This window comes from Malania oleifera, chromosome 10 (genome assembly GCF_029873635.1).
Source record: "Malania oleifera isolate guangnan ecotype guangnan chromosome 10, ASM2987363v1, whole genome shotgun sequence".
NCBI lineage: Eukaryota > Viridiplantae > Streptophyta > Magnoliopsida > Santalales > Ximeniaceae > Malania > Malania oleifera.
The window spans coordinates 730,061-746,355 of NC_080426.1; positions in this window are offsets into that span (position 1 = coordinate 730,061).

Sequence of the window (16,295 nt, forward strand, 5' to 3'; positions counted from 1 at the left end):
CCAGATGAATTACCCTATTTGCCACCTGATCGTGAAGTAGATTTTTCCATTGATCTACTTCTAGGTACAACGCCTATTTCTAAAGCACCGTACCGAATGGCGCCGGTAGAGTTGGTTGAACTGAAAGATCAGTTGCAGGATTTGCTTGAGAAGGGTTTCATAAGACCTAGTGTATCTCCGTGGAAAGCTCCAGTTCTGTTTGTAAAGAAAAAGGACGGGTCTATGAAGATGTGCATGGATTATAGGGAGATTAATAAAGTTACCATCAAGAACAAGTATCCTCTACCCCGTATCAATGATTTGTTCGATCAGCTCCAGGGTACATGGGTGTATTTGAAGATCGATCTCAGATCAGGTTACCATCAGGTGAAAGTGAGAGCAGAAGATGTATCGAAGACGGCTTTCAGGACCAGATATGGGCATTATGAGTTTCTTGTTATGCCGTTTGGTCTGACGAATGCTCCTGCGGTATTTATAAATTTGATGAATAGAGTCTTCCACCAATACCTAGACCAGTTCGTGGTTGTTTTTATTGATGATGTACTGGTCTATTCGAGGAGCTGTGAGGAGCATGAAATACATTTGAGGCGGGTTTTACAGATGCTCAGGGAGAAGAAGCTGTATGCAAAATTCAGTAAATGTGATTTTTAGCTCGAAAAAGTTATGTTTTTGGGGCATGTAATCTCGGGGGACGGAATTTTTGTAGATCCCAGTAAAATTGAGGTGGTAGTAAATTGGGCTAGACCAAGAAACGTCTAGGAGATTAGGAGTTTCTTGGGGTTAGCTGGTTATTACCGTCGTTTCGTCGAGGGGTTCTCAGCTTTATCAGGGCCTCTGACACGACTGACGAAGAAGAATGCTAGATTTGAATTAGACGAAAGCTGTGAGCAGAGTTTTCAGGAGTTGAAGTGGAGATTAGTCATAGCGCCAGTATTGATCATCCTGTCTGGAGGTGAGGGGTATACTATTTATAGTGATGCATCCCTGAAGGGACTTGGCTGTGTATTGATGCAGCATGGCAGGGTAGTGGCATATGCGTCTAGACAGTTGAAAGAATACGAAAAGAACTACCATACCCATAATCTTGAATTAGTTGCAGTAGTACACGCACTGAAAATTTGGAGACATTACCTATACGATGAGCAGTGTGAGATTTTTTCTGACCATAAGAGTTTGAAGTATTTCTTCACCCAAAAGGAATTGTGAGACAGAGAAGGTGGTTAGAGTTGATTAAAGATTTTGATTGTACTATCAGTTACCACCCAGGGAAAGCAAACGTGGTAACTGATGCACTGAGCAGAAAGTCTAGGGTATTAGCGTTAGCAGCTATGGAGATTCAGCATCCGATCATGATGGATCTGGAGAGACTCGGTATAAAGTTAGTAGAGAGTGATCTCCCAGTATGTATTTCCAGCCTAGTGGTACAGCCTATTCTGCATGAGAGAATTAAAGCTACTCAAAAGGAAGACCCAGAATTAGTAGAGGTGATAGACAGAGTACAGAGTGGGTAGGGGGAGGAGTTCAGTATTGCAGATGACTGAGCTTTGTGGTTCCGTACCAGACTATGTGTTCCTGCAGATACTGAGATCAGGAAGACCATTCTAGAGGAGGCCCACAGATCTTTGTACGGTTCATCCCGGGAGTACGAAGATGTACAGAGATCTGCGAGAGTCGTACTGGTGGAGTGGTATGAAGAGAGAGATCGCTGAGTATGTAGCCCAGTGTTTGACGTGCCAGCAGGTAAAGGCTAAGCACTAGAGGCCGGCAGGGCAGTTGCAGCCGTTGTTTATCCTAAAGTGGAAGTGGGATCATATATCGATGGACTTCGTGTCAGGATTGCCGATGGCATTTCATGGCCAAAATGCCATCTAGGTGATCATTTACCGTTTAACGAAGACCGCCCACTTTATACCTATCAAGATAAGCTACTCCCTCAGCCGTTTAGCGGAGATTTACATTTAGGAGATAGTTCGTTCTCATGGGGTGCCTGTATCTATTGTGTCAGATCGAGACCCGTGATTTACGTCATGATTTTGGAGGAGCTTGTAAGAGGCTCTGGGGTCTCAGTTATCGTTTAGTACGACATTCCATCCTCATTCAAACGGGCAGACTGAGAGGACGATACCGATATTAGAGGATATGCTCCGTGCATGCGTATTGGACTTTGGGGGTAGTTGGACTCAGTTTATGCCGCTGGTAGAGTTTGCGTGTAATAATAGTTATTAATCCAACATTCGCATGACACCATTTAAGGCTTTGTATGGTAGGAAATGTCGATCTCCTTTGTTTTGGGATGAAGTGGGTGAGCGGCGAGTAGTAGGGCCAGAGCTTGTGCAACAAGCGAGTGATAAAGTTCGGCTTATCAGAGACAGGATCAGTACAGCTCAGAGTCGACAGTAGAGTTATGCCGACAATCGCCGCAGGAATTTAGAGTTTGACGTGGGTGATCACGTATTTTTGAAGATAGCTCCACTGAAAGGAGTTATGAGATTTGGTAGGAAGGGTAAACTTAGCCCTAGGTTCATCGGTCCGTTTGAGATTTTAGAGAAAGTGGGACCGGTGGCCTATAGGTTAGCTTTACCACCTTCATTATCCAGAATTCACAACGTATTCCACGTATCGATGTTGAGAAAATATGTCCCAGATCTTTCTCATATTATCAGTTATGGTGAGTTGGAGTTTAGTGACTCACTAGCCTATGAGGAGGTACCAATGCAGATTCTGGATAGGAGAGAAAGGGAACTGCGTAGTAAGAAGATTCCTCTGGTAAAGGTTTTGTGGAGGAATCATGTAATAGAAGAGGCTTCTTGGGAGCTCGAGGAATAGATCAGACAGAAATATCCACAACTATTCCCAGAAGCTTAAATGTAATTAGAAATGTAAGTAAAATATGTAATGTTTTTGTACAGGTACATGTAATATTTAGATAGCGTGATATATTTTAGTTTTGGGAGGAATTTTATTTTGATATATGTAATCTCCCAAAACCTGAGTTGTAACCACGGTATTCCTCCACCATAAGTGAGGGTGAGTAATAAAATAAGTAGACCATTTTTGCCTCATAAGGGATGATGAATTACATGAATAGTAAATTTTGAGGAAGAAATTTTATAAGGAGGGGAGAATGTGACAACCCGAATAAAATGGAATTTAGATAATAAAGAGAGAGGAAAAAATGGAAATAGGAATAGAAGAGAAGCTACCAAGCTTCGTCGACGAACACAGGGTTTCGTCAACGAAGGCTTCAAAGATTTCGTCGACGAACATAGGGCTTCATCGACGAGGAAATGCCGAGAGGGGGTTTCTAACCTGACTGAATTTCATTGATGAGGAGTGGATTTCATCGACGAAATTTGTGAAGGACTCATCGACGAAGATCGGGCTCCTCGATGAATTCTGCTGTCTATAAATACTAAAAATCCGATTTTTATTTCATTGCAAGCTTCCTCTCCACACACACTCTCTCTCCTCTTCGGCCCTCTCACTCTTTCTCTTCGATTTTGGGCTAGTTTTACGCCGAATCGAAGATTTGAGGCTACCACGACGCTTCTAGTGGAGTTCTCTACGAGTTTGCCGGAGCGGATCGTTGGGAAAACGGAGTTGGAAACCATCCCTAAGTTGAGGTAAGACTTTTTAAACCCAATTAGACTTTATGGTAGTTATAGAAATTGATGTACGCATGAAAATACTGATATTTAATACCGGGAGTTTTGAGTTTCAGGGTATTGATCAGGAAATCATACGGGGGTTAGCCTAGGATATTTTGGGGGCTTTCTCAGTAGCCAAGTAAGGGAATAAACTAAAACAGTTATTTTCCATGCAAGTTCTTATTAATTATGAGCACATTTATTTTGAGGAAAACATATGCTATATTTGTTTATCATATATGAAATGTATGGTTGAAAAATACCGCTATGATGATTAAAATGTATATGTATGTATAAGATGCTAGAAATGATGATTTTAGAATATGAGGTATGACTTTAAACGACACATGTGTAGCATGGACATTATTTTATGTGAAGTGAATCATGAAATGAATGATTTTACGAGCAAAACATATTTTCAAGTATTTTGAAAAGACGAGTTATGTTATACTGAGTTTGACGAATATATGATAGATGATTTATTTTCAGAACGTAAACACTTGAAACGTATCTGGCGCGAGGCCATATATTTATGTTATCGGCACGAGGCCGTATTTATATTATCGGCACGAGGCTGTATTTATGATTTTGGCCCGAGGCCATGTATTTATATTATCGGCACGAGGCCGTATTTACGATTTTGGAGCGAGGCCATGTATTTACGATTTCAGCACGAGGCCGTATCTATGTTTTCGGCACGAGGCCGTGATGATGTTATGTATGTTCATGTATTATATGTTATTACAACCAGGATGTTAGTTTAGTTTTGTTCAGGGCTCGGTACCTAGGATAGGTTGGGTTAAGTTGAATGTGGATGGAAGCTGTGGTGGTAATCCAGGTAAATGTGGTGGTGGAGGCGTGATAAGATGTGACGTCCCTCAATAAAAAAACAACATAATAAACAAATGGTCAACTTGTAACGACCTGCTCCTTTTTCACATATATTTTTTTTTATATAAATAAATTAACATCACATCATACATTCCAACTCAGCAGGTCACAATCCACCTGGGCCCATGGGCACCAGGGATATAACAAAACATACAGCAGAAGCCTACGCAGCAGAAAGTATAAAATCATATACATCTCATCATAATGTGCATAACACATACCAGAGTCACTATAATTACTATCTCACAGTATATACATCTCAAAAATGAAATCTAGGGACAATCCCCACAAAACCTAACTGTCCCTACAAAAAACTTACCCTTCCAAAGAGGGCAAACAACTGATCTAGATCAGCGGGGCTTTTCCCGCTCTCCTATCAGGGGCTCCTGAAAAATGTATAAAATTTAGGGGTGAGACACCTCTCAGTAAGGGAAATAAACTAATACTAGTGTGTGGCAACATGAGTATTATGTGTTCTACATATACCATACATAACATATTCAATACTGTTTATCAAATATGGGAAAACATATGCATATCAACACATAGCAGAATATACTGCATTTCCATAAACATATCTCATCTCATACACTAATAATAACATAAAACAATCCTGGTAGGTTAGCTGGCTGTTGTCATGTATTACCCCCACATGACTGGGTTGTGTGGCCCGAAGGCGGGACCTAACAATGGTTGGCCGACCACTGCCAAGTCAAACAGTAGTCTGTAGGTCCGATGGGTCTACCCAGACTGGTCCGTACACCAGGGGCGATAACAGCACACTTCTTGAAAATAACCACATCGACCATCCAATCTCACACCACTCCGTACAGCGGCGTTAACACAGATATCATGATCACGAGGACCATGGACACATAGCAACGGTACCGTGCAAGTGCTAGCCTAGACCAAGCCAACCAGGTTCTGATATCATATACATATACTTAAACCATGATACATAAATATCTCATATCATTTATTTTCACATCAATCATATCATTTTACATATATATGTGTATCATGAAAATCATCGGCCCGTACGCCGGTATTACACATTTTAACATAGCACGGCCCATACGCCGGCAAATCACATAGCACAGCCCGTACGCTGGCAAACCACATAGCACGGCCCGTACGCCGGCAAATCACATAGCACAGCCCATACGCTGGCAAATCACATAGCACAGCCCGTACGCTGGCAAATCACATAGCACGGCCCGTACGCCGGCAAATCTCATCCACATAGCACGGCCCATGCGCCGGCAAATCACATATACATATAAAAATATCTCGGCCCGTACGCCGGTTTTCCATCATAGAAATCCATATCGTCCCCATTCCAAAAAAAACAGTATTTCACAACATTTTTATACTCATGCCACACTAAACAAATTTTCTACGTATTCAACATATCATCATTTAAATAGTATTTTCCAAATATAAATCATATATATAAATATATTTATTTTTCCTGAAACCAGATGCTATATATATACATACATTTTCTCAAAACAAAACTAGCTTAGTTTATCCCCTTACCTGATTCCTGAAAAGCCCCTAAGAAAATCTTCCTCATACCCACAAGGTTCTCAACTCAATACCCTGAAAATAAAAACTCACAGAATTAAAGTTTAGTATTTTCGTACGTACAATATTTTCTATAACTACCACTAAGTCAAATTCGACTTAAAAAGTCTTACCTCAACTTAGGGATGATTCCCAACGTTCCCAATCAATACCTTGGAATTGAAAATTTCCAGTATTAAAGTTCAGTATTTTTACGCGTATATTACTTTCTTCAACTGTCAAAAATCCAAATATTGAATATAAAGCCTTACCTTGGATTTGGGATGAAATCCAACTTCGTTTTCCTGACGATCCGTTCCGGCAGACTTGTAGAGAACTTCGCCAGGAGCGTCGTGGTGGTTTCGGTTTGTCGATCCGGCGTAAAACTAGCCCGAAATAGAAGAGAGAGAGTCGTAGGAGAGAGAGAGAGAGAGAGAGAGAGAGAGAGAGAGAGAGAGAGAGAGCACTTCCAAAAAAAATATCCAAAATTTGATTTCCAAAGCTTCTTAAAGAAGCTTGTGCTAATTTAATAATATATATATATATATATATATAATAAACCTTAAATAAAGTAAAGTAAAGTAAAGCTTCTTAAAGAAGCTTTCATACCTTTTATATATATATATATATATATATATAGACACACACACACACACACACACACACACACACACATATATATATATATATATATATATATATATATATATATACATGCTTTAATATTTATATATATATATATATTTGTTCCTTATCATACTGTTCATTTTACTTATTAATTTAATTAATTTATTTTATTTTATTATTTTATTATTTTATTATTATTATTATTATTATTATTATTATTATTATTATTATTATTATTATTATTATTATTATATTTTTTTTCCGATTACTACACAACTCGAATCCGTGGGTAACGGGGACACCCGTCATACACAGCGGAAAACCTAACAATAGTAAACATAAAAATCCATACATCCATCCATAAAACATAATATCAGAGTTTTCTATTAACATCAATATACTGTTCATATGTACAATCTCCAAAAAGTCAAAATAACACTAGGACTATGCAACAAAAATCTCCTAGTCGTGGCTCAGGGCTTACCCTTCTAGTAGGGAAGCACCAATCACTCAACGGCAGCCCTGACCCGCTGGTCTCTCTGGGTTTCCTAAAAAATATATTAATGTAGTGTCTCAGTAAGGGAAAGTAAACTAAATACAACTGTGTGACAACATGAATGTTTAAAGTGCTTATACATATACAGTACATTTCATAACTCTTGGAAATAATCATAATATCATGTTGGATAATCATGTATTTTCATATTCGTTAATAAATCATAACATACATAAACATCTGTCGTACATAAAACATCTGTTGTAACTGTAGTACTGAAAACATACACCCAAGATGAATAGCTAGCTAATGTCATGTATTGCCCCCCATGACGGGTTGTGCAGCCCGAAAAGCAGGACCCAACAATGGTTGGCCGACCATGGTCGAATCAAATATGTCTGTAAGTACGATGGGCCCGTCACACCCTGGTCCGGACTGCCAGGTGGACGTCCACACTCTATTGAAAGCCACATCGATTATCCATCTCCCATCCCCTCGTGGAACGGTTAGCACTAATATGGCCTCGTGCCAAAATCTGAACTACCCAAAGCTATGGTACCGAGCTCCTGGTTTGAACTAAACTAACATCCTGATTGTGATATGTAACGACCTGCTCATTTTACTCTTTTTTTTTTTTTTAATATTATCAACATTATAAAATCAGTACTACATATCCCACAATCTAGCTCAGCAGGTCACCATCCACCTGGACCCGTGGGTACTAGGGATATAACAAAATATACAATAGAAGCCTACGCAGCAGAAAGTATAAAATTATATACATCCCATCATAATGTGCCCAATACATACCAGAGTACTATAAACACTAACTCTCAATATATATACATCCCAAAAATGGAATCTAGGGACAATTCCCACAAAAACCTAACTGTCCCTACCAGAAACTTACCCTTTGCAGAGGGCAGATAAACAACACTACTTCTGCGGGGCTTTTCCCGCTTTCCTATCCGGAGCTCCTGAAAAGTTAATAAAATTTAGGGGTGAGTCACCTCTCAGTAAGGGAAATAAACTAATACTAGTGTGTGGCAACATGAGTAATTCGTGTTCAACAGATATCATATATATCACATTTAGTACTGTTTCATCAATCTGGGAAAACATATATATAAAAATCAACAGGGCAGAACATACTACATTTTCATAACATATCTCATCTCATATCATAATAACATAAAAATCATCCTAGTGGGTTAGCTGGCTGTTGTCATGTATTACCTCCACATGACTGGGTTGTGTGACCCGAAGGCGGGACCTGACAATGGTTGGCCGACCACTGCTAAGTCAATAGTCTAGTCTGTAGGTCCGATGGGTCTACCTAGACTGGTCCGTACACCAGGGGCGATAACAGCACACTCCTTAAACATAACCCATCGACCATCCAATCTCACACCACTCCGTACAGCGGCGTTAACATAGATTTCATGATCACGAGGACCATGGACACATAGCAACGGTACCGTGCAAGTGCTAGCCTAAACCAAGCCAACCAGGTTCTGATATCATATACATAAAATGAAACCGTTATACATAAATATCTCATTTCATTTATTTTCACATCAATCGTATCATTTCACATATATACATGTATCATAAAAATCATCGGCCCGTACGCCGGTATTTCTCATTTTAACATAGCACGGCCCGTACGCCGTCAAATCACATAGCCTGGCCCGTACACCGGCAAACATATCCACACACACACACACACACACACACACACACACACACACACATATATATATATATATATATATGTACAAAAACATCTCGGCCCGTACGCCGATTTCCCTCATAAAAATCCACATCATCCACATTCCCAGAAAATAGCATTACACAATATTTTTACTTATGCCACAGTAGATTTTCCACATACTCAACATACGATTATTTTCACAGTATTTTGCAAATATAAGACATATATATATATATATATATATATATATATAATCATATGCATTTTACATAAATCAAATGATAACTATATATATATAAGTATTTTCCAAAACAGTACTAGTTTAATTTATCCCCTTACCTGATTCCTGAAAAGCCCCTAATAAAATTGCCCCGCACCCGCAGGGTTCCTAACTCAACACCCTGAAAAATAAAATATCCCAGAATTAAAGTTCAGTATTTCGAAGTATACAATATTTTCCTCAACTGTCAAAAACCCAAATATTGGGTATAAAGTTTTCACCCAAAAGCATTCAGTTTAACACCTGAGGGGTTTCCTGACCAATACTCCGAAATTGAAAACCTCCAGTATTAAATTTCAGTATTTTCATGCGCACAACATTTCTTCTAACTAGCGCAAGACCAAATATGGCTTAAAAAGCCTTACCTCAACTATGGGTTGATTTCCAACTAACTTTCTCCCACGATCCGCTCCAGCAGATTTGGAGAGAACTCCGCCAGGAGCGTTGTGGTGACTTCAAATCGTCGATCTGATGACTGGTGGGGCCAGAAACATAGAGAGAAGGGAGAGAGAACTATAGAGAGAGAGAGAGCTCAGAGGTAAATGATGAAAAAAATTCCCGGATTTCAACTATTTATAGAACAGGGGATTTCGTCGACGAGTCCTTCACAAATTTCGTCGACGAGGCCCCGTATTCATCGACGAAATTCAGGCTACCTCAGAACCCCTCTCGGTATTTTCTTGTTGACGAAGCCCTGAAACTCCTCCTTTTGTTTTTCTCTTCCAAAATGCAATGTCATCGACGAAGTCTACAGCCTTCGTTTGTTTCCAGTTTCCATTTCCCTTTCCTTATTATTTAAATTTCATTTTAAATTTGGGTCGTTACATGATAACTTATAATACATGATCATATATAACATCATTATAGCCTCGTGCCAAAAACATAGATACGGCCTCGCGCCGATAGCATAAATACATGGCCTCGTGCCAATAATCATATAAATACGGCCTCGTGCCGATAACATAAATATAGCCTCGCGCCAAATACATTTCAGGTATTTACATTTGAAAATGACTCATTTATCATATATTCGTCAACTCAATATAACATAACCCATCTTTCCAAAATACCTTGAATTGTATTTTACTCGTAAAAGCATTCATATCATATCTCTTTTTACGTAAAATAATATTCATACCACACATGCTCTATTAAAAGTCATACTTCATATTTTAAAGTCATAATTTTCTGACATCTCATACATACATATACTTTTTAAGCATCATAGTAGTATTTTCCCAATCGTACATTTTATTCATAATACGAATATATCATATGTTCTTCTGAAAATAAAACTACTCATAATCAATAATAGTTTGAATGGAAAAGAACTGTTTTAGTTTACTCCCTTACCTGGCTACTGAGAAAGCCCCTCAAATTTCCTAACCTGACCCTTGTAGGATTACATACTCAATACCCTAAAACTCAAAATCCCCAGTACTAAACATCAGTATTTTCATGCGCACATCAATTCCTATAACTACCATAAAGTCTAATTTGTCTTAAAAAGCCTAACCTCAACCCAGGGGTGATTTCCAACTTTGTTTTCCTAACGATCCGCTCTGGCAAACTCGTTGTGAACTTCGCCAGGAACGTCGTGGTAGCCTCAGATCTTCGATCCGGCGTAAAACCAGCCCAAAATCGTAGAGAGAGAGTGAGAGAGAAGGGTGAAAAGTGATTAAAAATTCGGGTTTTTACATATTTATACAGGGGATTTCGTCGACGAGCCCGACCTTCATCGACGAGTCCTTCACAAATTTCGTCGACGGAATCCACTCCTCGTCGACGAAATTCAGTTAGCTCAAAAACCCCTCTCGGCATTTCTTCGTCGACGAAACCCTGTGTTTGTCGACGAATTCAGGCTATCTCTTTAAAATTATTTTATTCCCCAAATGCATTGTCGTCGACGAAGTCTACAACCTCCTTCTATTTTTGTCTCTATTTCCCTCTCTCTTTATTACTCAAATTTCCAATTTAAATTCAGGTCGTTACATAAGAGATGAAAGAGGATTATTTAAAACAGCTTTTTCCTCATTACAGGGTTATGGAACCAATAATATGGCTAAATTGAAAGCGATTATTATATGGATTAATCTATGCAAGGATCTCGGATTTGATCAAGTGGAGATTGTCTGTGACTCTGCTTTGTTGGTTCAGTGGATTAATTATGGGAAGTGTTCGAATTGGAACTTATGGGAATTGTGGGAAAAGCTAGTGTTAGCATTAAGAGACATACATTACAAAGTGAAACATGTTTACAGGGAGGCGAATCAAAGTGTGGATTTCATTGCCAAGCAGGGAGACAAAATTTTATAAGGAGGGAAGAATGTAAAGACCCAGAAAATGATAGTAATTAAATAAAGAGGAAAAGAAAAATTTAAAGGAGGTAAAGCAGGATTCGTCGAGGAATGCCCTGGCTTCGTCGATGAACTCCTTTATACGGTTCGTGGATGAGGTTCAGTGCCTCGTCGACAAAGAGATACCGAGAAGGGGACATGCAAACCCTTTGGTTCGTTAATGAACTCATTATCCTCGTCGATGAACTTCCTTCCTCGACTTGTCGACGAAGCCACGTGGCAGTAGTCTATATATATACTCAAAATCAGATTTTGGGCGAAAATTCAGCTAATTTTCTCTCTCACTCACAAGATTTCGATTTCTCTCACTTCTCTCTAGATTTTCGGCCTCATTTCTCCCCTATTCGATGATTAGAAGCCACCATGTTGATCATGGGGAGATTCTTTACAACTTAATCGGAGAAGTATTGCAATTTGAGAAGTTTGGGAACCATCTCAAAATCAAGGTAAGTGGATTGTTTAAGGGTTATTTGGTTTGTAGGTTTTTCTGAACTCAGATTTAGTAGTAGATGTTGTTATACTGGTGTTTGGGATATATATATGTATATATATATATATATATATATATATACATATATACAGACATATATTTTTACAGTTTACATTCAGATAGATATTTTACAATACTTTTAGATATACCATGATATTCAGAGTACATAACCATAACATTCAGTTAGTCAATATTCAGTTATTCAGTTATTCAAATTTTACAAATTATTCAGATTATACAGTATATTCAGATAAGTTATTACAATGTTATGGTTATTTCAGATATATCAGAATCATGATAAACCAATAATATATATATATATATATAATAGTATTATACAATATCAGACCCTAATGTATCAAATCAATTATCAGCAGAGCACGGTACCGTAGCTATTTCAGATTAGAGTACAATCACATATCTCAGATAGTGTGTGGATTTCCATCAATCATGCCTACGGAGGGATTGCAGGCTCCCCGGAAACCTGGGTTGAGGAGGCCAATTCGATGAGGTAGATGCTAGTACCGAGCCTTTAGAGGGATTGCGGTAAGGCCGGTCTGAGGATTGATAGAGTATCAATTGACTTACCTGGTAGGCCAACTAGTGTTAAGTCCCACCTACGGTTCGCACAACCCTGTTACGAGGGGTTAAATCATGACTTACAGTTTTTCAGGGTAATTATCACAGTTATTTATATATATACAGATTTACAGAAAAATAGCAGATACACTATAATACTAGAAGTATGAATAAATAGAAAGCTCAAATATTACAGCTGTATTTTAAACCACATAGGTGTGAGTTACAAGGTATTATATTTTATATGATATTCTAGTTTTAGTTATTTATTAGTATATTATATGTGTAAACTCAGTTGTCACACATTGGTAATAGTATATTTCATCTTACTCAGCGTTGCCTCATCCCAGTGACTTAACATTTTTCTGGTGATCCAGTTAGTTGAGCAGATCAGACTCGCAGGTAGAGAGGACATCTACACTACCCTGTCTGTAGGGTAAGTGCTATCAAGGGATTGTATTTTGAGAATACTGGATTCTGGTATTGTATATATGGATGTATGACTTTATGTTTTTCGCTGCATAAGTATGTTATTCTGTGAATAGGAATCTCCTTTGCAGTGACCCGAAGAATAATAGCATTTTAATAATAAGAGGGAGAGAAAATAGAACCAGAAACAGAAGGAGGCCGCCGTAGACAAACACAGGGTTTCGTCGACGAAGGCCTTAATGATTTCATTGACGAACACAGGGCCTCGTCAATGAAAAAATACCAAGAGGCGGTTCGAGCTGCTCTGAATTTCGTCGACAAACACAGGGCCTCGTCAACGAATTTTGTGAAGGGCTCGTCGACAAACACAGGGTTTTGTCGATGAACCTGGCCCTAGAAATAGTGGAAACCCGGGATTTTTGTCATTCTCTCGCCGCTCTCTCTCTCTCCTCTCTCTCTCCTACGACTCTCTCTCCCTTCTCTCTTCATTTTCGGCCCCACCAGTCGCCGGATCAACGATCCGAAGCTACCACGACACTCCTGGCGGAGTTCTCTACCCATCTACCGGAGTGGATCATCGGGAAATCACAGTTGTAAATCATCCCAAATTCAGGATAAGGCCTTTTAGTCTCCTTTTGGCCTTGTGGTAGTTATAGGAAATGATACAGGTAAAAAAATACTGATGTTTAGTTCTGACAAATATTGGTTTCAAGGTGTTTTGTAGGAGGCCCTGTGGGTATCAGGCTAGAGTACAGTAGGGGTTTTTCAGAGATAAGGTAAGGGAAATATGCTATGCTAGGAAATTTCTAAATATTATACAGTTTATTTATTTACGAAAATTATGTATTTTAGTATGGTCGCTTGTGAAACGTATATATGGTACAGGGATATGTTTTATAAATCTAGTTTCATGATTTTATGAATTTCAGTATTATGGCTATACGAGTTTCAGTATCATGATTTTATGGATTTCAGTGCCATGATTTTACGATATTTCAGTACCATGATTATACGAATTCCAGTATTACGAATATGCAGTTCCATGTTATGATTATTTAGACTTCAGTACGTTATGCAGCATCATGATTAATTCAGCACTCAGAATCATGGTAAATCAGTTAGTTATGTATAGAAATATATTATATGATATCAGACCCTGTTGGACTTGCAGCTATAGAGCACGGTACCGTTGCTACAGATACTATGTTACTTTATAAGTGCAACCACGTATTCAGATATACATGGTACGGTCGACCACCTAGGCCCTTGAAGAGGTTAGGCTCCCCATCCAAATATGGGTTGAGGTGGGCAGGTCGACTGACGGAGTTCAGCGATTTATCCTTGATTAGCCAGCCAAGGTAAATCCAGCATACGGGCCGCACAACCTCGTCATGAGGGGCATGTCATGACACAGATAGCCACATGGAACAGTTTCAGTTATTATTACTTATGTATAGATTTATAGAAACAAGGATCCTACTATTTACGCTAGAAGTATTTTGAATTATAACCATAATACTGATATGTTAAGCAGTAGGGAAAAAGGGGTTGTGTTTTTTTATTTGTACTGTACTATTTTACTCAGTTATTCATGTTTATATGAAACAAATTTCATGATATATATAGTAGCTCATTTGCCACACACTAGTAATAGCATATTTTCTCTTACTGAGCGTTGGCTCATCCCAGTGTTGATATATTTTTCAGGTGATCCGGGTAGGCGAGCAGACCAGGCTTGCAAGTAGAGGGGCGTCCGTAGTGCCCTATCAGTAAAGTGAGTACAGAGTCGGATTTTTGTATTAACCCTAGCTAGTTGAGGGTATTTTTGGGGAAGAGATGTATTTATATTTTGGGAAAACAGTGATATGTATATAACTCTGGTATTATAATGTATGGATACGTTTATTATGATTTACGCTTCTTGCTGCTTAGGTTAATGAGGTAGATGGTATCCGAGTCTGTATATATATATATATATATATATATATATATATATATAATCATGTTAATTAAGCAGGTCGTTACATCCTCAGTGCCCACCTAGGGCCTAAGATGTTATAGCAGATAATATAGGGGTATCAGAGTATTTTATTTTGCAGTATATATATTTTATGAAAAAAAATGGCATGAATTTTTGGGTCGTTACAATTTGGTATCAGAGCCTAGGTTGCTAGGTTCTGTAGACTCTAGAGTACAGCGGAAAACGATACCAGAATATAGGAATGAAATTTTGAGAAGGATAGAACAGGATATCAATGGGTTAATGTTGGGAAACTAGAGTGAGAATTTAGGGTTGTGTTCTATAGTCTGGAAGTAGGAATTTTGGGGTGGTTTCTGTGTTTTTTCTGGGGTGACAATTTTAAGAAAACCATAATTAACTATTGTTGGTTTCTATTTCCATATGGTAGGACTAGACCTTAAATTATTACTATAAGGTTTGAGTTCTTAGAATAATTTGTTATTATTGCAGGATGGACCCAGGAAGTAGTAGTGCCCACACTAGCGACGATGATGGAATAGGGTCGTCTGGCAGGAGAGGTGGGGACTCAAATGCTATCTTGCGTAGCGTTGCTCAGTAGGTCATGGCTGAGATTGCACAAAACTCGAGGGAGTAGGGGGGTCCATCTACAGTGCAAAGGTGTACAATAGAGAAGTTCGCGAAGATGAACCCTACAGCATTTTCAAGAGCAACTGATCCTACAATAGCTGAGAATTGGATACAACAGATAGAGAAAATATTGACGGTGCTCCACTGCACCGATGAGTAGAGGGTTCTTTATGCCATGTATACGTTCTCAGGGGAGGCCGAGAGATGGTGGATGACTACTAGGTTACTAAAGGAGCAGAGACCCATACCAGTGCCTATGACCTAGGCTCGATTTAGAGACATATTCTTGGACAGATACTTTCCTGCCATAGTTAGAGAGGCTAAAGTACAAGAGTTTCTGAGTTTGACCCAAGGACCAATGACAGTTCAGCAGTATGCAATAAAATTTACTGAGTTGTCACGTTTCACTCCATATGTAGTACCAGATGAAGCTAAGAAGGCCAGGATGTTCGAGAGGGGTTTGAGGCGAGACATTTACAAGCAGATGGCAGTTCTAAAGATGTAGGACTTTACTGAGCTTGTTGATAGAGCCACGGTAGTAGAAGAGAGTGAACAAATAGATGTAGGAGTACCGAGCCATAGGAAGAGGCCTACGCCTTTGGATTTTCAGG